This window comes from Canis lupus, chromosome 10 (assembly GCF_048164855.1).
Source record: "Canis lupus baileyi chromosome 10, mCanLup2.hap1, whole genome shotgun sequence".
Classification (NCBI taxonomy): domain Eukaryota; kingdom Metazoa; phylum Chordata; class Mammalia; order Carnivora; family Canidae; genus Canis; species Canis lupus.
The window spans coordinates 65,566,840-65,591,240 of NC_132847.1; positions in this window are offsets into that span (position 1 = coordinate 65,566,840).

Here is a 24,401-nt window from a genome sequence, read left to right on the forward strand (position 1 = left end):
CAAAACTATGGCTGGTTGGAAGTAAGCCTACAAATCACAAACCATCATTCTCTTGAGACAGATTATGATGTTTCTGGAGTTTAGTTCTTCCCTGAGTTCTTGTCAATAAGGTGAAGAATGTCCTTTTAATAAAAGCAGGATAGGCCCAATGGTGGGACAGCATAAGGAGAGTTCTGGAGAATGGATTGAATTCCTAAGTGTTTTATCCAAGGTAATCCAAGGGAGAGAAGCCACAGCTGGGAGAAGCCATGGTCAAGAGACAAGCTGAATTATTCTCTAGGGAAAACCAGCTGTGAGTATTGGGGGAAAATTTTAATGGGACACTGAGCAGTAAGACGGATCAGGGAAAAAGAATTGCAAAGTAAGGAAGAAGGAGCCAAACTGGTGGTTCAGAAGCTAAGTTGAAGATTAAGACCTCGTACCACAATGTTTCATCTATAAGGCACCTGGCACATAGTGCCCAAGGCAAGCACATGAGCAAAGAAAGAGCCACTTTAAAATTCATAGGCAGTACGTGCCTTTGGCATACTTGGATGCCTATAAGCCTGCACGCATCCATCTCTGCACGTGAGCCCTTCGCATTCCTCACTGCATGAGGCTGTGCTGAGGGAATTCAGAGGTGAACACAGTCTAGATCAAGAGGCTGAGAAGGAAAGAAAGAAACAAGACAGGAGAAACCATGGCACTCAAGGCAGACAGGGTCCAATAGGCCAAGGGAAGAAGGTCAGGGAAGAATGGGGCCCTAGCAGGCTGGGGTGGGGCGGGGCGGGGCAGAGCCCGGAATGCCTAGAGTTCTCAAATATCTCTACCTCCACATGAATGCAACAAAAAAGGAAGGACTAGGGATGAGTCCCACATCAGACTCCCTGCACGGATCCTGCTTCTCCCTCTGCCTGTGTCTCTGCCTCTGTGTGTGTGTGTGTGTGTGTGTGTGTGTGTGTGTGTGTCATGAATGAATAAATAAAATCTTAAAAAAAAAAAAAAAAGGAAGGACTTTCCTGGAAATGGGACCTTTAAGCAGCATTAAAAGGATTAGGGACTGCTTGACGGGCACTGAGGGAGACACTTGATGGGATGAGCACTGGGTGTTATTCTGTGTGTTGGCAAATTGAACACCAATAAAAAAAAAAAAAGAAAGAAAGAAAGAAAGAAAAAATAAAAGGATTAGGGGAGGCCAGGATAGCTGTAACAATGGGGGAAGGCCCAGGGATTTTTCAGGCAGAGAAAACAGTTTCGGCAAAGGCAGGGAAACAATTATTTACAGCTTCCTAGATGTTTTCTAACCGCAGAAACCAAAATGTAAAGAATCTGTCAGCACATTCGAGGATTGCTGACTGAATCTTGAAAATTTATAGGCAACTGACACAGGAGGGTTGAGCAATTCGGTTGATTTTATCAGGGTACCTGTAATCTTACGTGGAGAGCCAGAGGCTCCCAAGAATTTTCTTAGATTCTGCAATTTGAAAATTCTTTTGCAATAAAATACCTTGATGTGTTTATAAATGCCATATTACAGTAAAGTGATCCCTTCCGGACCAGACACTGGGAGGCAGGGGAGTAATATCTTGAATGGAAAATTGGGAAATTTCCTGGAAAAATAAAAACTGAAATGATACTTAAGGCACTCGGTATCTGGTCACATGTTCAAACCACAGCTGGCCTGGACCCCTTTCAACCCCCAAATATTGCAAGGTAGCAGAGCTTACTTCTGCTGATGGTGAATTCTTCTCCTTAACAACATTAGTGCATGGCGACTAATCCTCTCAATATTGAGAGGTGGAATAAAAAGAGGAAATTGTTGATCTTTGGAGAAACATCTTAGGAAAATGGTAAATAAAGGGCATCTTCTTAACTCTGAAATAAAAGTGCTGCCCTTTTTGTTTGTAATTGAAGTATAATTGTAATCGAAGTGTAATTGACGTATAATTAACATACAATGTTATATTAGTTTCAGGTGTATAATATAATGATTCAATATTTCTAGACATCACTCAGTGCTCATCATGATAAGCATACTCTTAATCCTCCTTATCTATCTCACCCATCCCCCTACTCACCTCCCCTCTGGCAGCCACCAGTCTGTTCCCTGACTTTAATTTTTTTTTATTTTGCCTTTTTTTATTTAAATTCAATTTGCCAACATATAATATAACACCCAGTGCTCATCCCATCAAGTGCTCTCCTCAGTGCCTGTCACCCAGTTACTCCATCCCTCCACCCGTCTCCCCTTCTGCAACCCTTTGTTTCCCAGAGTTAGGAGTCTCTCATGGTTTGTCTCCCTCTTTAATTTTTCCCAGTCACTTCCCCTCCTTTCCCTTATAATTTCTTTCTCTATTTCTTATATTCCATGTATGAGTGAAACCATATGATGATTGTCTTTCTCCAAATGACTTATTTCACTCCGCATAATACCCTCTAGATCCATCCATGTCGAAGCAAATGGTGGGTATTTGTCATTTATGATGGCTGAGTAATATGAGTCTGGGTTTTGTTTGTTTGTTTCTATTTTTCTTTGTTTTGTTTCTTAAATTCCACATATGAGTGAAATCATATGGTATTTGTCTTTCTCTGTCTGACTTATTTCACTTTGAATATCCTCTAGATCCATCTACATTATTGCAATAGAAAGATTTTATTCATTTTCATGGCTGAGGAATATATATATATATATATATGTATATATACATATATATAAATTATATATATACACATATATAATATATAAATATATTTGTAATATATAAATATATATATATATAAATTGACATGTGACACCACATCTTTATCCATTCATCTATGGACGGACACTTGGGCTACTTTCATAACTTGGTTATTGTCAATAATGCTGCAAAAAACATAGGGGTTCATATATCTTTTTGGATTAGTGTTTTCCTTTTCTTTGGAAAAGAAATATCCAGTAGTGAAATTACTGGATCATATGATAATTATATTTTTAATTTTTTAGGGAAACTCCATATTGTTTTCCACAGTGGCTGCACTCATTTACATTCCATCAACAGTACATGAGGGTTCCTTTTTCTCCACATCTTCACCAACACTTACTATCTTTTCGACTCTAGTCATTCTGACAAGTGTAAGGTGATACCTCACTGTGGTTTTGATTTACATTTGTCTGATGATTAGTACTGTTAAGCATCTTTCCATGTGTCCTTTGGCCACTTGCATGTCTTCTTTGGAAAAATGTCTATTCAGGTCCTAAAATGTCTATTCAGGTCCTCTGCCCATTCTTAATCAGATTATTTGCTGTTTTTGGAGTGAGTTGTATAAGTTCTTTATATATTTTAGATATTGACCCCTTAAGAGATACGTCATTTGCAAATGTCTTCTCCCATTCAATAGGTTGCTTTGTTGTTTTGTCGATGGTGAATTTTTTTAACTTCTATTTTAAAATGAAACAAATGAGACAAAGAAATTAAGTAAATGGGAAGGAACATTAGAGTGTGTCACCACTAGTTCTGTGTCACTTTTACCCAAGCAATCCTCCTTGGCTCTCCCTCCCTATAACTTTAACTCTTGACCTGGAGCCTCCTATGCTTACCCCTCTCCTCTCCCTTGGCTCTGTAAGCTGGCTCTGAATTCTACTTCCTATAGAATTCCTTTCACTTTACCAACCCCAGAAGATAGAACCAGATGTAGAAAATTTTGTTCTTCTGTCTTCCCCATCCTAGCAAATGATATCACCATCTATTAGGTACCTAAAACTAAAAAACTTAAGAGTTATTCTTGATTTCCTTCTTTCTCTCCATATTAGGTTCCTATAGATGACATAACAAATATATCACAAACTTAATGGCTTAAAACAACAGATATTTGTTCTTTCACAGTTCTGGAGGCCAAAAGTCCAACATCAGATGTTGGCAGAGTTAATTCCTCCTGGTCACTCTAAAGGAGAATCCATTCCATGCCTCTTCTACCTTCTGTTGGCTGTGGGCAACCCCTGGCCCATAGACTCATAGACCCATCACTCTAATCTCTGCTTCTGACTTTACATGACCTTCCCCTTTGATCTACCAGTCTTGTCTCCTTTTTGTCTCTTATAAGGACATTCATCTTTGGATTTAGGACCTGCCCTAATCTAATCTCATCTCAAGATCCTTATCTTTCTTATATCTGCAGAGGCCCTAATTCCAAATAAGGTCACATTGAGAGGTTCCAGGTGCACATATCTTTTAGAGCCCACAATTCAATCCAGTACATCCTCCTTCCCCATCAAATTAGTTCCAACTACCACTGACTTTACTTCACCATATATTCCATTATCTTTTCCTTCTTTCTATCTTCATTACCACCATTCAGGTCGACAGCACCACCAATATGTGTCCCTGGACCACTTCTGTAGCATCCTAACTGGATTCCCTGACTCCACATTTGGGTCTTCCCATTTGTCCTCCCCATCACAGCCTAAATGATGTTTTTGTTTTTGTTTTTTAATTCATCTCTTATTGATCCCCTACTTAAAACTCTCCACTGATCTATCACTATCAGAATAAAACCCAAACTCCTCACCACAGCCTCCTGACATAGGAGTGACTATGATATATGCTCAAGGTAACATTTTAAAACTATACAGCTTTTTTATGACTTAATCTCAATTTAGAGACACCTGACAATGCATGTAATTTAAGAGGGAAAAGAAAAACACAAAAATACATAACATAAGCAAATAAATGAAATATCCACCACTTCCAAATGTTGGTACCAGTATTAGCTGTAGACAGAGCAGAGAGAGTATCCTGGATCTTCTTTTCTACCTTTGATGTGTTGCTCATTGATTTTAAGCCTAAACATCTCTTTTTCCTATAATTTTTCCTGTAATTTTTTAGGCACAATTAGATCACATAATCAACTTATGAGTTCAAAAGCTCTCTATGGGCAAAGACACCTTGTTTCCTATTTCTGTTTTTGTTTTTTTAATGTGGTTCAGCTAGTTGGTTGCAGTCAAATAGAGGCAAAGATAAGTGTTATCTGAGTCCCTCCATGGCCTGCTGCATGGGGTCAATGATGGATGCTTGCTGGGATGCTGAGGTGCATACAGCCCAGGCTCCTCTGGTCAATGGAGCCTGCTCTCTGGGCAGGGAGATGGACACTTGGATAAGTCAGAAAATGAAACAGCATGAAGTAAGTAAGTAAGTATACCCAAACCAGGATAAGGAGAATGCAGAGGAAGGGCTGACTATTCCTGAGTCAGAGCATTAAGAAAAGATTTGTGACATAGGTGGTTTTTAACCTCAGCCTGGAAGGATTTGTAAGAGAAAATGAGGAGGGCATTGCTGACCAGCATGAATGATGACAAAAGTGCCTGACTTGAAGGTTCTTGAGCATCGTGCTCACAAACTTGAGCTTTATTCTATATGCTGTGGACATATTACGAAATACTTTGAGAAGGGATATGATATGAAAGAACTTTGCTTCTGAGAGCTCACACTGGTGCCTGGGCACAGGGCAAATGGGACACAGAGAGACGGAGCAGGGAAACCAGTTAAGGAGCTGCAACCACAATCCTTAGAAGACATAAGGGGCCCTGATCAAGACGGGAATAGACATCTGGGTGGCTCAGCAGTTGAGCTTCTCTGCCTTTGACTCAGGGCCTGATCCCGGGACCCAGGATCGACTCCCACATCAGGCTCCTGTAGAGAGCCTGCTTCTCTCTCTCCTTATGTCTTTGCCTCTCTCTCTATCTCTCTCTCTCTCTCTGTCTCTCATGAATAAATAAATAAAATCTTTTTAAAAAAGACAGGAATAGAAGTACTGCAAGACAGAGACTTTGAGAAAATCAACAGAGTTAAGAATCAATTGGAGATGGAAGAGGAAGTAGAAGGAAGAATTAGGATGACTCTGAGCTTTGAAACAGTGAAAAGAAGGAATTTTGTACTTCTCATTAAAATTGGAAGCAAAAAGATTGGGAGGGGAAAGATAATTTTGCTCTGGGTCATCCTGGCCTTGTGCTCATTACTACTTGGACAGATTACCAGAGCTGAACATCAGCTTTTGCTATGACTGCTGGGATCAGAAACGTTTTTTTTTTTTTTTTTTTCAAATAGATAACACTTAGCACTCGTCTTAGGATAGGTCCATTACCCACACCTTCAGTGACCAGCTCTAGTATCAGCAGCTACAGGGGCTGTCGAGCGCATCATCATATTTCTGCCAACTTACCCTATCTCAATACACTAATTAACCCCTTCCCATCAACCCCAAAGAAGGCAATGAAAAGCACAAAGAATGTAAAACAAAAAGAACACAAGCATTAGAATCAGAAAGGACAGGCCTCCAAAACCAACCTCTTTACCTCCCAGCTGCATGACCTTGGCCAAGTTTCTCAATGGGTCATGACCTTGGCCAAGTTTCTCAATGGGTCTGTGAAGGCTCTAAATGCAATTGTGCTTTTTACTCGCCATCATAAGAGCAAGTAGGGATGGCTACTATGGTCCCCAAGGATGCCTTCCCAGTGGACATTGGCTTCATCCATTCCATGCTTATCATAACAGCATCGTGGACATCAGCTGCCATTGAGGGCTGACCAAACTAGCCCCACTCAGGGCAGCGGAGGCTGAGGAGCGTTTGTCAGCTGATTCCAGGCAGTGAGAGAAGCCAGAACATACAGATTAGGAATGAACTGCTCCCTCAGCAATCACACAACACTGGTTCTTTATGTGTATCTGGGGAATATCTCACTTCGAAGGGGTCATTGTTATCATCATAATTAATATCTTACATCTGTACAATGTTTTGCAGTTTTAAAACACTTTCCTGTTCATCATTTGATCATCACAGAAACCCTCAGAGCTACAGATTTTTATCCTCATTTTGCACTTGTTGGTAATAATTATGATTAGGCAACAATAATGTATTAGGGCAGTTACATCAAATTATTAATTAGTTACCATGTTGCACACCTTGTGCTAAAAGCTTAGCTTGTGTTATCTCATTTAATTCTCACAACTCCAAGTGGTAGGTGAAACTAGTATCCCTGCTTTACCAAGGAAGAAACTGAGACACTGAGAAGGTAAGTCACTTGCACAAGGCCTTGCATAAGGCCCTGCACAAGGTTGCACTGAATCCAGAGCCCTCTGCACCAACCACTGATCAGACTGCCTTTCTAGGAGTAGCAGGAGGCACAGTGTGGTTAAGAGCTGCTTCAGAGGTGATAGGTTTAGTAAGTGCAGCTCTGCAACTCAATCCACTTACTCTAGACCTTATGTAGCCCCTGGACCTCCCCGTGTGTTTGGAAGAACAACATAATGAAGACCAATTCCTGTTATGGAGGTAGGAGATAAGAGGACAAGAAGTGACCACTGGGCATTCGTGAACTCCTCTTAGGTGTCACTAATCTCATAGTCTGTCCTTACCCCTTGACAGATGTTACAGCTGAGGGCTGCCTGCATTGGGACAGTGGCTTCTTCCATTGGATCTCCCACTAATCCTCCCTTGCTTCACTGGGCTTCATGGTCCATAATTTCTGCTGCACTCTCATGACTGCTCCAATCACTTGACCTGCACAGCCCTTCCATGAGCCCTGCCAAATGCAAATCCAGATATTGACCATTCTTCCCAATCTTCCCAAGGTCTGCAAACATTCCTGATAATGAAGTCTCAGCTAGTTTCTGTTTTGTCTTGAATGCCCTACAGAGGCCATGGCCTCTGAGGGGAGTATCTGAGCAGTTGCAGAAGTGGTTACTGCAATAGCCCCCTACATGGGCTCCTTCCATTCCTTCTCCTTGCCCGTCCACATGCCCCCATGATACATGGACGATCTTTCTACAGCACAGATCTGATTTACCATATCCCTTCTCAAAAACCTTCAGTGCCTCCTAGCTGCATAAGAATACATTCCAAACTCCTCATCCCATATTGTTTCAGGACTTGATCCCTGTCTTCTTCCCTTCTGTTCCCACCTGCTACCATCACTTCATGTATTCCTCATGGGCCTTACACTTTCTTGCCCAGTGCCTCTGCTCAGGCTCTTACCTCTGCCTACAGTGTCTTTTCCCCCATGCTTAAATTTGGCCATCATTTGCCAAGGCCTACTTCAAAATACCACCCTTCCCTCAATTCTTTCCAAAACACTCTTACAATTCTTTCTTCCTCATGATTTTCCCAAACATGTTATTTGCACTTACTATAGTATATACTACAAACAGTGCTGTGCTAGAATTATTTTTATAATGAGAGTCATACATAAGTCTATGTATCCCCCACTTGATTGAGAGTTCCTGGAGAGAGGGGATTAGATATTATCTGCTTTTGTCTTTCTTTTCACACATAAAATAATGTGTTATACAGTATAGAGCCTGATGAGGTAGGAGTTAGTAGATGGGAAGATAAAATGTTAGCTGATAATTGATGACCATGAACTAACAGGTTCCTAGTAGAAAAGTGGCTCATGCTCTCTCAGTTTCTTTCCATCCCCACACACAGCCCAGGGGCCCAGGTTGTCCTCAGGGAAGTACCAGAGCTGGTGGGGGATGAGCACTGATCACAGGTCCCTCCCTCCTCATTGCCACACCAGCTTCTGCTGCTTCTCACTGACTCTGGCCACTGTGTAATCACTGATGGTGCCTTGGGAATTGACACCTAACAGGTAGCATTTCAGTCACCAAGCCAGGCAGGACTCCAAGGCAGACTCTCACTCTGTCCTCTAATGATGAGCCCCGGCTAAACAAAGTGATTACTGCTGTAGGAAGCACAGAGGATACTGAGTGGAAGTGTTAGGAGTTCTTTTTCTCTCTCTCTTTTTGAAATTCAAAACAGGCCAGTGTTGATGGCATTCTAAAGAATATCTTCCCCTTTTCGCAATGGGTTTGCCGCCAGAACACAGGTGTCGTGAAAACCACCACTAAACCTAAAACAAAATGGGAAAGGAAAAGACTCACCTCAACATTGTCATCATTGAACATGTAGATTCGGGCAAGTCTACCACTACTGGCCATCTGATCTACAAATGTGGTGGGATCGACAAAAGAACTATTGAAAATTTTGAGAAGGAGGCTGCTGAGATGGGAAAAGGCTTCTTCATGTATGTCTGGGTCTTGGATAAACTGAAAGCTGAACATGAACGTGGTATCACCATTGATATCTCCCTGCGGAAATTCGAGACCGGCAAGTATTATGTGACCATCATTGATGCCCCAGGACACAGAGACTTTATCAAAAACATGATTACAGGCACATCTCAGGCTGACGGTGCTGTCCTGATTGTTGCTGCTGGTGTTGGTGAATTTGAAGCAGGTATCTCCAAGAATGGGCAGACCCGTGAGCATGCCCTTCTGGCTTACACACTGGGTGTAAAACAACTAATTGTTGCTGTTAACAAAATGGAATCCACTGAACCACCCCACAAACAGAAGAGATATGAGGAAATCATTAAGGAAGTCAGCACCTACACTAAGAAAATTGGCTACAACCCCGACACAGTAGCCATTTGTGCCAATTTCTGGTTGGAATGGTGACAACATGCTGGAGCCAAGTGCTAACAAGGGATGGAAAGTCACCCGTAAAGACGGGAATGCCAGTGGAACCACATTGCTTGAGGCTCTGGATTGCAGTCTGCCACCAACTTGTCCAACTGATAAGCCCTTGCATCTGCCCCTCTAGGACGTCTACAAAATCGGTGGTACTGGTCCTGTCCCAGTGGGCCGAGTGGAGACTGCTGTTCTTAAGCCTGGCATGGTGGTCACCTTTGTTCTGGTCAATGTTACAACTGAAGTAAAGTCTGTTGAAATGCACCATGAAGCTTTGAGTGAGGCTCCTCCTGGGGACAGTGTGGGCTTCAATGTCAAGAACGTATCTGTCAAAGATGTTCATCATGGCAATGTGGCTGGTGACAGCAAAAATGACCCACCAATGAAAGGAGCTGGCTTCACAGCTCAGGTGATTATCCTGAACCATCCAGGCCGAATCAGTGCTGGATATGCACCTGTGCTGGATTGTCACACAGCTCATATTGCTTGCAAGTTTGCTGAGCTGAAGGAGAAGATAGATCATCATGGAAAAAAAGCTAGAAGATGGTCCCAAGTTCTTGAAATCTGGTGATGCTGCCATTGTGGATATGGTTCCTGGCAAACCTACTATGTGTGTTGAGAACTTCTCTGACTATCCTCCTCCAGGCCATTTTGATGTTTGTGACATGAGACAGATGGTTGCTGTGGGTGTCATCAAAGCAGTGGACAAGAAGGCAGCTGGAGCTGGCAAAGTCACCAAGTCTGCCCAGAAAGCTCAGAAGGCTAATATTATCCCCAATATCTGCCACCCCAGTCTTAATCAGTGGTGGAAGAACGGTCTCAGAACTGTTTGTGTCAATTGGCCATTTAAAGTTTAATAATAAAAGACTGGTTAATGATAACAATGCATCGTAACACCTTCAGAAGGAAAGGAGAATGTCTTGTGGATCATTGTGTGTGTGTGTGTGTGTGTGTGTGTGTGTGTGTGTGTGGTAGTTTTAAATTACTAGTTTTTAAAATCAGTACTTTTTAATGGGAACAACTTCACCAAAAGGCTGTCACAGAATTTTGAGACCCATTAAAACAAAAGTTTAAAGTGGAAAAAAAAAAAGAATATTTTCCCCTTAATTTGATTTTCAGCAAGGAGAAAACTGGTGATCGTACTTCTCACTCATCTCATTTTAAAAATGCAGAAACTGGGGTACAAAATTAGAGATTACATCCGTCAGCATCTAATTAGGAAAATAGAGCCCAGGATAACTCCAGAAGAAATTAGTCACAAGATTTTCAGAAGAGCCTAAAAGCCAAGTATGGAATAAAAAGTCAAACTAGAGATTATCAATGGCTAAAAGCTACCACCATCCCAAGGGCTAGAGGAATAAAGATAGGAGATGGAGTCACCAAGAGGCAACTGGAATGATGACAGGGCTGCTTGGCAAAAGGGGGGACCACAAGAAGGAGAGGTTATCTGATGGCAGCGAGAACCGTGCAGGAGACTCAGCTACTTTTGGGGACACTTGCCAAAGCAGGGAGAGGAGAGAAATACCCTGGCTTCCACCCCCTCCTCCCTCCAATCTCTCACCAGTGCCTCTGAGCAGCTGATCTAGCCAGAAGCCAGATGATAAGGGTTCTTGGGAAATGTCACTTGCAGAGGTCAGCCCCCCATCACATGAAGCAAAGCGAAGTAAGAACAATAAAAGGATCTGAGACCAAAGTGACAAGTGAATGGTGCAGAGACTTCTCGGTTGTCTTTTCTATTCTACTTCATCTACCCAACATTTCTTATGCTTGCTGCCTGTGCCAATATTTCTTGAGTTTGTTTTCTGCACCAAGCTCCCTGCCAGGCCCTGAGCACAAAGACTTACATAAGACATGGACTTTGCCCATCCTGGAGGGTCTCTGAGTCCTGAGGGGGAGAAAGGAGGAAACAACCTTAATGTGATCAGCACCATAATAGGAATGGGCAGTAAGGGACACATGAGTGGACCCGCAAGGATAAGTGAAGATGGAGATTTTCCACGCATGGGAAACAGCATAAAGCAAAGGTGCAGAAGCCTAAATGTATGTAAAGAATGCAGGGAGGAAGAAGTCACTTTAAGGGACTAGAGGGTGAGATCTGTCTGAGAGTGGCAGGCAGTGAACTGGAACATCAGATAGGGCCAAGAAGCAAAAGGCTCGAATGTGGTAAGGTTGTGACTCCAGGGTGTAGGCAAAAGAGCCCTCTGAGCCTTGTGTGAAAGAGCTTACTTTGTATAAGAATAAGGACTATATAAGGCCACTGTATTCTAGCTTATTCTGTTCTAATTACACTCCCTCTTTGGGTGTCTAGTACTTGATTTTCCAACATTCTTAATGAAATTTTCCAAATGTCCATAAAACTTGAAAGAATTCCATCATATGTAGCCATGACGTCCCCCACTCAGGTTCTATGCTGGCATTGACTACACTGCTTTCATCACAAATCAACCATCTAAAAAAAAAAAAAAAAATCAACCATCTATCCCTGTCTATCCATCCAGTCTTTTACTTCTGGTGCATTTTAAGAAAAGTTATAGACAAGTACATTTTGCTTCTGAATACTTCAATGAGCATATGATTAACGAGAGCTCAATCTTTGCAATTTTTTAGGTTAAATTTATATGCAATGAAATGCACAAACCTTAAATGCACCTTTCAATGAGTTCTGATGAATGTATTTCCCTGCGTGGCCTAGACCCCTATCAGGACACAGAACATTTCCATCACCCCCCAGAAAATCTCCTTATGCCTTTCAAGTCCTACATCCCAGAGATAACCACTGTCCTGTTTTTCCACCCAAATAAGTCTGTTCTAGAGCTTCATTTAAATGGAATAACACAGTATAGTATGTACCCTTGTGAAAAAGTATATAGTCTTGGGTCAGCATTATGGTTTTGAGATCCACCCCTGTTGTTGCATACATCAGTGTTACTTCTTTATTCCTCAGTAATAGTCCAACATGCCACAGGTTGTTTTTCTAGTCTCCTGTTGATGGACACCTGGGTTGCTTTCAGTTTTGCTATTATGAGTGAAGCTACAGGTAATAGTCTTATGCAAGGATATTTGTAGACTTTTATCTCTCTCATGGAAATACCTGAGAGCAAGAGTGCTGGATCACACAGTATCTATGATAATCACGTTTACCTGGCAAGGTTGCTGTGGGGCTTAAACAAGGTGATACAAAGAAAGCACTTGGCATAGGGCCGGGCATGGAGAAATCACCATGCTGATTTAGGAGCAACAGCATTATCAAATGCATTTTCCCGGTAATAATAAAATAGAGTAATAATACAGGATCATGTTGTCACATTCTCATGTTTCAGAGTACTTCAAGACTACTCTTTTTCACAACCACTCACCTACTCTCCCTGTTCCACAGTTGAAGAAATTACAGAGACACAGTCCAGAGCTACCCACTTCTGGACAGAATGTCAGCATGAAACTAGTGGTATTTCCTATTTTAATAGATGAAATCTGTGACCTTTCTTTGAAACGAGAGCACATTTATTCCCAAATATGTCCTCCACGCCTAATAGGTAAAAATCCCCCATCATCTATATGTGCAGGAAGTATCCATACACTGAATTTCAGCAGTAGGGAGTAATAATAGGAAGAAGGAGAGCTCTGGAATTAGCTGCCCTGGTTCAAATCCTGGTCTGTCATTTGAAAGTGTATCACCAGCATTCTGACCAGTGCAAGGTGGTATCTCACTGTGGTTTTGATTTGTATTTCCCTGATGCCGAGTGATGTTGAGGATTTTTTCATGTGTCTGTTGGCCATGTGTATGTCTTCTTTGGAGAAATGTCTGCTCATGTCTTCTGTCCATTTCTTGATTGGATTATTTGTTCTTTCTGTGTTGAGTTTGATAAGTTCTTTATAGATCTTCGATACTAGCCCTTTATCTGATATGTCATTTGCAGATATCTTCTCCTATTCCATCGGTTGCCCTTTGGTTTTGTTGACTGATTCCTTTGCTGTGAAAAAGCTTTTTTTATCTTGATGAAGTTCCAATCATTCATTTTTGCCTTTATTTCCCTTGCCTTTGCATACATGACTACTTAGAAGTTGCTGTGGCCAAGGTTACAAAAGTTGCTGCCTGTGTTCTCCTCTAGGATTTTGATGGATTCCTATCTCACATTTAGGTCTTTTTTTTTAAGATTTTATTTATTTATTCATGATAGTCACACAGAGAGAGAGAGAGAGAGAGGCAGAGACACAGGCAGAGGGAGAAGCAGGCTCCATGCAGGGAGCCCTACGTGGGATTCGATCCCGGGTCTCCAGGATCATGCCCTGGGCCAAAGGCAGGCGCCAAACTGCTGCGCCACCCAGGGATTCCCATTTAGGTCTTTCACTTATTCTGAGTCTACTTTTGTGCATGGTGTGAGGAAATGGTCCAGTCTCATTCATCTGCAAGTGGCTGCCCAATTTTCCCAAAACCATTTGCTGAAGACTCTTTTTTTCATTGGGATATTCATTCCTGCTTTGTCAAAGATTAGTTGACCATAGAATTGAGGGTCCATTTCTGGGTTCTGTATTCTGTTCCATTGATCTACATGTCTGTTTTTTTGTGCCAGTACCACACTGTCTTGATGATTACAGCTTTGTAACAAAGTTTGAAGTCCAGAATTGTGATGCCACCAGTTTTGGTTTTCTTTTTCAACATTCCTTTGGCTATTTGGGCTCTTTTCTGGCTCTATATAAATTTGAGGATTATTTGTTCTAACTCTGTGAAATAAATTGATGGTATTTTGATAGGGATTGCATTGAATATATAGATTGCCCTAGATACATTTTAACAATACTTGTTCTTCCAATCCATGAGCATGGAATGTTTTTCTATTTCTTTGTGCCTTCCTCAATTTCTTTCATGAGTGTTCTCTAGTTTTCTGAGTATAGATCCTTTGCCTCTTTGGTTAGGTTTATTCCTAGGTATCTTATGGTTTTGGGTGCTATTGTAAATGGGATTGACTCCTCAATTTCTCTTTCTAATGTCTCATTGTTAATGTATAGAAATGCAATTAATTTCTGTACATTGATTTTATATCCTGCCACTTTACTGAATTCCTGTATAGTTCTAGCAATTTTAGGGTAGAGTCTTTTGGATTATCCATATAGAATATCATGTCATCTGAAAAGAATGAGAGTTTGACTTCTTCTTTGCTGATTTGGATGCATTTTATTTCTTTTTCTTGTCTAATTGCTGAGGCTAGGACTTCTAGTACTATGTTAAATAGCAGTGGTGATAGTGAACATCCCTGCCATGTTCCTGACCTTAGGGGTAAAGCTCTTGTTTTTTCCCCATTGAAAATGATATTTGCTGTGGGCTTTTAGGATATATATGGCTTTTAGGATATTGAGGTATGTTCCCTCTATCCCTATACTATGGAGAGTTTTAATCAAGAAAGAATGCTGTACTTTGTCAAATGCTTTTTCTGCATGTATTGAGAGGATCATATGGTTCCTGTCCTTTCTTTTATTAATGGAGTATATCACATTGATTGATTTGTGGATGTTGAATCATGCTTGCAGGCAGAAATAAATCCCACTTGGATGTGGTGAATAATCCTTTTAATGTACTGCTGGGTCTTATTGGCTGGTATTTTGGTGAGAATTTTTGCATCCATGTTCATCAGGGATATTGGTCTATGATTCTCCTTTTCGGTAGAGTGTTTTGGTTTTAGGAATAAGGTAATTCTGGCCTCATAGGAAGAGTTTGGAAGTTTTCCTTCAATTTCTATTTTTTGAAAGAAACTTCAAAAGAATAGGTATTAATTCTTCTTTAAATGTTTCGTAGAATTCTCCTGGGAAGCCATCCAGCCCTGGGCTCTTGTTTGTTGGGAGATCTTTAATTATTGTTTCAATTTCCCTGCTGGTTATGAGTCTGTCCAGGTTTTCTATTTCTTCCTGTTTCATTTTGGTAATTCATACACCTCTAAGAATGAATCCATTTCTTCCAGATTATCTAATTTGTTGGCATATAGTTGCTCATAATATGTCCTTATAATTGTATTTCTTCAGTGTTCGTTGTGATCTCTCCTCTTTCATTCATGATTTTATTTGGGTCTTTCTCTTTTCTTTTTGATAAGTCTGGCCAGGAGTTTATCAGGAAATGACATATGTTGACAAGAATGTAGAGAAAGGGGAATTCTCTTACACTACTGGTGGGAATGTAAGCTGGTATAACCGCTCTGGAAAACTTTTGAGATTCCTCAAAAAGGTTGAAAATAGAGCTACCCTATGACCTATGACCCAGCAATTGCACTACTAGGTATTTACCCCAAAGATACAAATGTAGTGATCTGAAGGGGCACCTGCACTCTAATGTTTATAGCAGCAATGTCCACAATAGTCAGACTATGGAAAGATCCCGGATGTCCATTGACAAATGAATAGATAAAGAAGATGTGGTGTATATATACAATGGAATCCTCCTCAGTCATCAAAAAAGAAAAAAGAAAAAAGAAATCTTTATATTTGCAATGACATGGATGGAATTAGAGGGTATTATTATGCGAAGCAAAAAAAACTCAGAGAAAGAAAATCATTATATGGAATTCCACTCATACATGAAATTTAAAAAACAAAATAGAGGATCATAGGGAAAGAGAGAAAAAATTAAACAAGACAAAATCAGAGAGGGAGACAAACCATAAGAGACTCTTAATCATAGGAAACAAACTGAGAATCATTGGGGGGTGGAGGGATGGGGTAATTAGGTGATGTGATGAGCACAGGGTATTATATAAGACTGATGAATCACTGACCTCTCTATGTCTGAAACCAATACTACATTGTATGTTAATTAGTTGAATTTATATATTTTTTAAAAAATTTTAAAAAGGAAAGTGTATCACCAGAGACCACTTAGTTTAAACCTTTCTAAGCCTCACTTGCTCCACCAGCAAAATGGGTATACCAGTAACTACCTCGTAGGATTATTCTGAGGATTAGAAATAATGAATGCAGAGCCTGGCACATGGTAGGACTTCAATCAATGTCGACTACTAATGTGTATAAGCGACAGATAGAAATAAGTAGAAGTCTTTACACCTGTGATAAATACACACTTAATTCTTGAGTGACATCAACTCAGCAAGGAAAAGCTGAGCATATTAGAAAGAGATGTGGCCACTTATTACTTTGCTGATTATCTTCCCAAGGAATTCACTTTCATTTCACCCTCAACCCTTTCCTCAAATGAAAAACAAAATATATGTAGCTATATTCATTCATTCAACAGTCACTGAATGAAGCCCTTCCTTACAACTGGGCTGCGCTAGGCACAGGGTTGACCTAGAGGGCAGGCAGTCTTTGGCCTTGAATAGTTGTTGGTCTACTGGAGGAGTCAGATATATAAAGCAATAGCTAGAATAAGTCACTTCTTACTTGAGGTAGAAGCCATTTGGAGCAACTCTGATACTATTCCTAAAAGGCTACATATCTTGCCTGATGATGAGCAAGAAGCCCTCTGATGATGCTGTTTATGTGCCAGCTAGTCTTAGTCAAACTAGAGCATGTCAGAATAAGCAGTAGAATAAAAGCCAGCACAAAGAGCTTTGGGAGTAGCGTTAACCAACCTGCACAGCAACGTGGAGTTCCCTCCCAGCAGGCAACACAAACAAGGCCCTGGCCTCTAGCTTTTCATGGGAGACTACTTGAGAAAAAAAAAATGTGTCCCCCAAAAAAAAGAGAGAGAGAGAGAGAGAGAAACAAGAGAGCATCGGGGAAGATTTGTACGGGGACAAGGAAAAGAGAAGCACAGTACAGGGTGAAGGAGAGGAAAGGGAAAATAATATAAGTGGAACAAGAAGAAGGTAAGAAAAATAGGACGTGAAGACCCACAGGAAGGAAAGATTGTGCCTGGGGACATTATAGATGAAGGGACATTTGAGCTTGGTTTTGTTGTCTTTTTTTTTTTTTTAAGTTTTAATTTTAATCCCAGTCAACATACAGGGCTCTATTTGTTCCAGGTGTACAATATAGTGATTCAACTCTTCCATACGTCACCTGGTGCGCATCACCATTTGAGCTTGGTTTTGAAGCCTGAGTAGGAGTTTGAGAGAGGAAGATGTTCCAGAGTAAATGGGGTATGATGGTGCATATTTCAGCATGGGAAATGCTTAGTGTAGCTGGAAGATGCTATGGTTTTATTAGGTCATGGGCAGAGGTGAGGAACACTGTCAGAAAGAAAGAATGAAAATTGTGATCAGACTGTAAAAAGACTTGAATGCCGAGGTAAGGGTGGGATCCTTTCTCTACCAGCAGTGGAGAGCCACAGAAGGATTTTCAGCAGCAGCTGGCATTCTTAAACTCGTGTTTTAATAAAAAAAAAATAATAATCTGACTACAGAAGAGAAATAACATGCCACCCAGATCCCACGTTAAGAGTGAAGGACTTGAGATAAAATTGCTGGGAATGCAGTCAGCCCCCTTTTGGGATTACCTCAGCTGAAAAGACTCTCCTCACCCAGTCATGCCCTTTTCCTGAGGTGGCCAGCATCTGGTGTCCTATTGATGTGGCCTATAGGGGTGCAGCCCTATCCCCTGAACTTGGAACAGCTCTGAAGGGTTATTATCTCATCTTGACAGCTCTCCGCTGAGGCTTCCACTGAGCCTGCATCCCCAGCCTGAGCTCTCCCTAGATCCAGTCTTGCTTCCCTCCCACCCCTCTTCTTCCCTCTCCTCTCCACTCCTCCTCTTCCCTTCCCTCCCACCCCTCTTCTCTTCCTTCCCTTCCCTCCCCTTCCCTTCCCCAAGAACACTCTCTAATATACCCTCTGTACACTAAACCGTCAGTCTGCTTCCCAGGAAACCCAACCTAGGACGGGACGGTGGAGTAGGTTGAAAAGAAAAGAGGGAAGAGGCAGGAGGTGAGATCTTATTGGCCTGGGCTGTGTTTGCTCAGGCCACACAGCCCAGACTTCCCAAGACAATCCTCTGCCTGGTTGTAGACCCATCCGGCCACATGTTTCCTGTGTTTTTTCTAACTCCTGGCTGGTCTCCTGGCTCCTGGATTCACCAACATGCTCCAGTGACCGAATTAAGTTGTCATCATTTTTGGAAAGCAGAAAGGAGAGTCTTCCACAGACAAGACACAAAGAGAAGAAAGCAGTGCTCTCCCAGGGTAAGAAAGAATGATGAAGAGGATGCAGCAACCTCTCCAGAAATGGGGGAAATGAAATAAACCAACAGGACAGCTGCTTATGAAACCTATCTTCTTTTCTGAAAACAAATCATTCAAAAGATAATCCCTTTTAAATACTTTCATAGACACTTTCCAAGTCTTTTTCATCTAGGCACAGAAACAAAATGTTTTAACAATAGCAGGATGAAACTATGTGCATAGTTTTATGTCTTGCTTTTTTCTTTCCCCTCATTTCATTCCAGCTTCCCATGTCAGGAAGGGAAATAACCTTTTGATTCAACAGGGACAACTGGGCTCAATTTGTACAGTTGAGTTTTTATTCAAAATATAAATCAATGGCTGATATAAGGAAAGCCAGATTCATATTCATTTGTTGTAAGGTGGCAACCTATCAAATGTCTTTCTTTCAAATGTATGAGCATCAGACACACACCTTTCTCCCTACACAAATCCTACCCTGATTAGTTATAAGAGTTCTATTTGTTTTGTTAAACGTGGTAGATATAATAATATTCATAAAACATATGTAAACACATAAAGAATTGCCATACAATGAACACCTCTGTTCCCACTGCACATTTTTTCTTAAAAAGAACATTATCATTAACTTGAAATCCCTTGTAGAGTGCCCTACCCCATCCCAAACATTAACTCCCTCTCAAAATTAGTAATCATTGTCTCAAATTTTGTGTTTATCATTTCCTTACTTAATTTTATAGTAACATAGATATGTTTTCATCTTTAGGTTGTGCATACGCACATACATATATATTTAGTTATATATTTTTTGAGCTTTAAATGAATGAAATCATTCTGTATTCTTCTCTGGCTTTGTTTTTCCACTCAACAGTATGTTCCTGAGGTTAACCCACTTGTATTTTAATTGAAGGTAGAGTTATTTCAACAACTCTGAATCATAAATACCATGGTGTCCGATGCTAATAAAAGCCCCAGGTAGTCAGAGAAAAGAGACATTTGCAAATCAGTGTCAGGGTTTCCATAATGTAATGGTCCTGCTGGAGAACATTGTTTTTTCCATTCCTCTCACCACTCCACTTCCTGCAGGGACACTGGGCAATGTCACCATGGAAAAATGTGTCTGGAGAAGCATCTCTCTCAGTGAGCCAGGGAATTCATCCTCTGTATCTGCTGCTGTAGGACAGGCTCAGCATATAGCCCCAACCCTCTCCTCTCTGCTCTGCTCCTGTCCTGAAAAATGGACCTGTCCCAGCTCTGCAACCAGCTGATGGGCACCAAACAACCCCCACTCATCTCCTGCCCAAACCACCCTGTACGTCATTGCCTAGGGCTGGACACCTGACCTGCTTTTCTCTCATAATGCACATGAAGAAGATTGATCTTGGGGAAACTACTATCCACTGATGTTCTAGATGCATCAGTTCAGTTAGCATCTGGTTTCTGAGCCAGTTTTCCCAAGTCTAAAAAGCAACACACACCCCCATGGAAGAAAGGTCATATCAAGAGCTATTCCCCCCTCATTTCAGCCAGATAAAATGAGAGTCTGTTCTGTTGACTTTCCACATTTAGCATTTCCACTATAGCCACCGCTGGCAACTCCCCCTCTCTGAAGAAGACCAAATTAGACCCTCAGCCAGGCTGCTGGCATCAGAGCACTCTGGATCCCAAATGTCAAAGATTTCCATCCAAGAGGCTCTCATTTCTCTCTCACATTACTCTGCAAAGGCATAATTAACAAACCATTGACTTCTCCTTTTCAGAGAATCAACTCCCTAGTCTCAGGGAGGAAATCTGGTTCTGTAGGAGGCATACTTTCTTCACATGGGATGTTCCTGGAGACTCAGCACCTTGTCTCTGAGGACTTCCCATCCCCACAACCCTGGCACAAATGACTTGTCCCTTCTCCATGCCCTTCACTCGATCCATATGGATTTATCTTATGATACCCACAACATAGTACTATCTTTAATTATTTAGATAGTTTTCTCCTCTACCAAGTTATAGGCTCCTTTAAGGAAGGAGAGTATCTAATCCATCTCTATATTCCCAGCTTAACCCATGGCATGGCATAGAGGAGTCACCCAAGGAATCCACCATAGTTGTCCTGCATCTCCTCTCCTGATCCATCCCAATAGGTGAAATGGAAGGCCAACCACAATGCCAGACAAGCAAACTGGAGCCAAAGAACAAGTTTCATAAGGCTGACAGGATGTCTTTCTCCAGGAGAGAAGCTAAAGAATATGAAGGAAATCTCACCAAGTCCTTGAGACAAGGGCAATAGTCCAAACTGGGGATATTGACTACTCATGTTGAGTATGAAATGGTGGGGTGGGATCAATTACTAGAGAGGGAGCCAAGTATCAACTGGATAGTAGAGTAGATTACAGCAGATCAAGAACAGGCTAGGAAGTCTTAAAACCATGAGTTAGCCAGGCTTAAACAAGTTTAAAGCAAATAGGTTGTAACTAAAGGTTGAACAGCCTTGCACGCCATGCTATGGAGTTTGGCTATTATTCTGTGGGACAATAGAAAATGGCCCTATGGCACCAGAGATAAACTGGCTTCCTTCAAATAGAGCCTGGTGTGAAGCAAGATTATTTGAGAAGAGCAACATGACCTCTCAGTTTAATAGAAACTTAATTTGAATTCTGTCTTCAACTCTAAGATAGGGGGAGGCACCTATGTAGTTTAAGGAGTCTTGGCATTAACTCCATAAATGTAAACTAAAATGGCAGGTTTCAAATGAGGAAAGAGAGATGGAGTCAGGCCATCACAGCTCTCTCACTCATTCTCTGGACCTCAAGACCATCCTCTGTAGAGTGAGGATATGAAGTCTTCCTCACAAAGCTCATCACTTAGGAAGCTATCAGGCATTTTTTTTAAGAAACAACCTTACAACCTTTTTTTTGTTTTTTGCTTTTTGTTTAAGAAACAACCTTACAAGTCTGCCTGTTTGCTAAGAGTTTCGTGATACATTGGAAGCCTCCATATTCCCAGCCCATCAAATCACGACACAGTACAATGCAGGAGCCATATTACCTCATGCAATGTCTACAGGGATCTGGAGTGGAAATGGCTTTGCCTGAACAACTTCTGAGAAAGCTGGACACCATATAGAGACCATGGCAAAACAAACCATCCTGGCCAGGCCTCCTGGTTACCGTATTCTTCAGTCTAAAACAAGATAATCAAACCCTGGTAAACATTCCTAAACTAAAATGCAAAGACCATTTCAGACCAGGAAGAGCCCTTCTAGGTCATCTAGTCCAATACGCTAATATTACAGGTGAAAAACTCAAAGTCCAGAGGGGGGACCAGGCTTAACCAATGTCACAAATATGTAGAGAAGAACTGGAAACAAAATCATGTCTTCCAACCTCAGATATCATGTCTTAAACACTGACTTAAACATGGTTTTATTTTTTAAACGACAGACTAATAAAAGTATGATAAAATGGGAATAAAATGGAAGAAAAACTCACTCAAATACTAAGAGGGAAAGTAAAACTAACCAACAAGGCAAACTCTCCAAATAGATGATACAAACAATAGAATGCTAAGGCCCCTAGCTAATTGCATTTACGTTATGAAAATATGAAATGAGGGTGATCAAGCCTGGAGATAACCTGAGCTCTCAACTCATCTAAACAACTAATGTTAAGCACCTGGGAAGTTGAAGTGATTAGGTTTGCTAAACTGAAAAGAGATGAAGGAAAAACTGGATGTGATTTTGGATGAGCCCAAAATTTGTGTGTGGCGGGGGGCTTCAAATGAGAACATAGTAGGTAGAAGTAGGTGGACCCAACCCCAGTCCTATTGCTGCCCCTCTGAAACCTGACATGCAAAGACTCTGCACAAATGCTCAGAACACGAGAGTTCTCTTTCTAAGCCTCAGTTTCCACAGCCCTGAAGCCAGGATCATAAGCACCATTTCCCAGAGCATAACAGGAGCATCATGAAAATCCCCCAGTAAACCATGACTTACAGAAGGCATGGTTACTCAAATGTGGATAGGACCAGAAGGTTTGCTTACAATTCTATGATTTTGTGTATCTGCTTTTTGTAACAAATGATGGAAAAAAAGAAAAAAAATTACACAGTGGAATAGCAGAAAAATCTCTTCAGAAGGAAGTAGAGAGAGGTATTTAACAAGCCTAGCAAAACAACCATACATTATGCTGCCTGCCAGACCAGTAACCGAAGCATAAATTTAAATGGCCAAACCAGAAAAAAACACTGTGGAGTTTTTTAGAATTATGGAATTCCAACATGCCATATATCTTCGGTATGATTATCTACACAGTTTCTTGTTTAGGATGATTTTTGGAATGATACCAGTCCCAAAATGCAGCTGCTAACACAAACTGCTTTGTTTCACATTGTTCCCAATGGTGCTACCTGGAGAGGGGCTTTGAACATGGGGGAAGGGAGTTCTAGTTCCAGTTCTGCTCTTACTTCACCGAGTGGCCTCAAACACAGTCCATTTCCTCCCTGGGGTTTAGATTCCTCACCTATAAAATGAATGTTTGATCCAGAGATAATCGTCATTTTTAATGACGAATCTCTCATTTTAGCTATTGAGTTGGCTTTCCAACATGCGTGGTATGTGAAATCTTCTTGTAATGAGAAAGGTTGGGCTGCCCAGGTATGATGCCAAATGGCAGATGGCTTGGCTCCCTCCTCTTCCTTGGGCAATTCCAGATGAAATGAAAAGACAGCCGATTGAGGGTCCTGCCTCCTGCTGCCACACTAGCCACTTCAGAATGTCAGTGCCCCTCAGTGCTGATCATCTACTGCCCTTCTCAAAACCAGGATGTAGAGAACTACACATTTACATATGACATTTGAATTACAAGATGGACCGAAACTAAGATGCAGCTATTGCCTCGTTCATGAGAAGACCCAGGAATCATTTCTAATCTTTGACAGTTAGTCATGGAGACATATTCTGAGTAGCCCCAAGAAGAGAGAACTAGGACCAATTAGTTGCAGGAAAATAGTTTTAACATAATATACACCAGTCTACTTTATGATATTCCTAAACATTCATGCTAGTGAAATCAAATTTTTTTCTCTAAAAAAAAAAAAAAAAAAAAAAAAAAAAAAAAAAACAAATTTTTTTCTCTGATGTATTTTCTAAAAATAAATTAAATATGGATGTAACTATGTAAAAGTGCCCTGTATCTATTTTTTCACATGCTCCAGGTGCTGGTATATGGTTTCAGCCAACAAAAGCTATCAAAGGAAACTCTACCCTCAACCTTGAACTGAGTATACTCTATAATAGGTGTGGTTTATCTATGGTTTATCTACCATAGCCTTCTCTTATGTTTCTACGTGTATGTGCCCACATATATGCACAGTGACAATAATTTTGACCCACCATGGAATGCAAAAGCTACTTCAGAATGGATCTGGATTTTCCAGATTTTCCTTGTTAGTTGTTACTGCAATTAAGTAGCAAATTTTGCCACATATTAATAAGACTTCTTCAAAAAAATAGATGAGGAAACCAATGATGAAGATGAGCAGATAATCAGGAGGGTTTTAGCAGACTGTCCCTATATTTGGTTTGCCTGGACCGAAGGCTGATTGGTGAAGCTCCTGCTCTCTTCTCCAGGCCTTACCACCTAAATCAGCCAAGGTCACTCCTTTTGTCCCACAGAAGTGATCTGCTTGGGCCAATCTTGCAAGCTAGAAGTTGGCTAAGCTGAGCTTAGACACAGAAATTCCAGAGCACTTCACTGCCCTGACCACTTTCCTGTCAGATGTCCAGAATCTTGGCTATACGATAGCCC